Source organism: Tupaia chinensis, unplaced genomic scaffold, assembly GCF_000334495.1.
Source record: "Tupaia chinensis unplaced genomic scaffold, TupChi_1.0 Scaffold143624_1, whole genome shotgun sequence".
NCBI classification, from domain to species: domain Eukaryota; kingdom Metazoa; phylum Chordata; class Mammalia; order Scandentia; family Tupaiidae; genus Tupaia; species Tupaia belangeri.
The window spans coordinates 1,085,126-1,087,291 of NW_006203472.1; positions in this window are offsets into that span (position 1 = coordinate 1,085,126).

Genomic DNA, 2,166 nt, shown 5'->3' on the forward strand with positions numbered 1-2,166 from the left:
CTCCCCCTCCCCTCCCCTCCCGGGGTTTTGGGCATGATGCTCATGCACTGAGTGTGTTTTTCAAGCCAATGGGTCCGGGACTTGAACTGTGCTGTTGGCCTTGTGGAGTCCACCACACCACCGTCTAGATTGTAACCCCGGGGCACAGAGTGAAGCTGGCCACAGTTCGCCATTTATGTCCTCCCGTCCTCTGTCCTGCAGAGAACTCTGCATCTCCTCAACCATTCCTCCCACCTCATCAGCTCCTGGGCTATGCTCTCCCTGGTTCACTGTCCATATTTTTAATTTGACCAGAAGGGGAGAGAGAGGGAGAGTGAGAGAGAGAAAGTGAGAAAGCAAGGCACCAGGTCAGGGACTTGAACCACAGCCGGCCATGTGGGAGTCCAGTGCCCTTAACCAGCGTGCCACCTGCCGGCCCCCAACCCATTTGTATTTTTAATGTTATATTAATAGTGCTTTTCTTTTTTCTTTTTTTTTTAAGAATTGTTTATTTAATTTTATTATTTATTCATTTTAACTTGACCAGAGAGAGATAGAGAGACAGAAAAACAGAAAGCAAGCCACCAGGTCCGGGACTCAAACCATGGTCAGCCATATATGGGAGTGTCTAGTGCCTTAACCACCACGCCACCTGCTGGTCCCAATAGTGCTTTTCTAAACGTCTCATTTTTTCCCCTCAAAATTCCACTGAACAAATATACACCCCTGTGGCTCTGTGGACACCTCGCGCTTTCCCTCGGCCCGCCTGGCTCTCCGCCGGGTGCACATTTGGGCAGTCACTAGATGTGACCTGGTGCCCTCACAGCCTGAGACCTTAGGGTGACGGCAATGAGCAAGAGACGGGAGCCCTCTCCTAAAGTCGGCGTTGGACTAGGCGGAGGCAGACAAGTGAAGTTGCCCCCTCAGCGGGCATGGCGTGGTCTAAGTGCCACGAAGGAGAGGAAATGGGCGGTGGGATGGGCTCTCGCTCAAGTAGTCGCTCTAGGTTTTTTGGGTTTTGCTACAGGGCGTATGCATTTGCTGGAGAGAGGAGTGAGGAAGCACCACCTCCCGTGGGCTGAGTGTCACCACCGCCCCTCCTCCATCTCTTCCTCCCTCCAGGATTTTGAGCATGCATGCACACACCCAGCAGGTTTTTCTTTTCCTTAAAGGTTTTTGCCAGAGAAAGAAAGTGAGAAATCATGCCCCGGGGGATGGCCATGCCGCAATCCCTTTCTTCCATTCTCCTTTTGGGATTTTGGGCATGCACGCACATGTGCCAGCACGATTTCCGGGGTGCTCGGTGTTCAAACTGTGGTCGGCCATGTGGGAGTTCCACATCATTTTTTATTTTAATTAATTAATGAATTAATTTAAAGTTACATTTTATCACATGTCTTTACAGTATACATTTGTTTTTCCAACACAAAACCATGCATGTCAGTCAAGACAAGGATATTGCCATATACAGTACCTTCAGCAAATAGCTCCTCATTTTTTCTCAGTTAAGCATACTTATACCTGTTTTTTCCTTCCCCTATCCCCTCCCTCCCTTCCATACTAAATTTTTAAAAATCTATTTTATTGATTCACAAAAGATCTTAAGGGATGGACAAAGAATCTAGTGACAAGTGCACTGTATTTTCTTCTGAAACAATTTCCCCCCTCTCTCCATTCCCCCTTTTAGTGAAGAGAGGTATAAACTTATTTGAAAAAAAAAAATTAGGTTAATCTCACTTTGGTCTGTTATTTGCACAAAGCCCCATAATAATTCAATTTCTGATGTGAGGCAACAGGTACTATTGTATCGTTGAACTTTAATGCGCGGCAACAGATACTATTGTATCATTGAACTTATGCAAATAACCATTCTGCCACAGAATAAGAATGCTCATAAATATTTCCCAATTGCAAAGGTGTCAGGATGGGAGAAAATTTATGTTTCAATTAAAAAAATCCTTTAACAAAATACTGAACCCAACAACTCAAAAGAAAACAAATATCTTTAAATCTGGATAACAAAGCACAGAAGAAAATCAGTAATTTTTTTTAAAGAATTATTTTATTTAACTTTATTTATTATTATTATCATTATTATTTTCCAATTTGATCAGAGAAAGAGAGAGAGAGGAAGTGAGAAAGCAAGCCACCAGGTCCGAGACCCGAACCGTGGTCGGCCATGTGGGA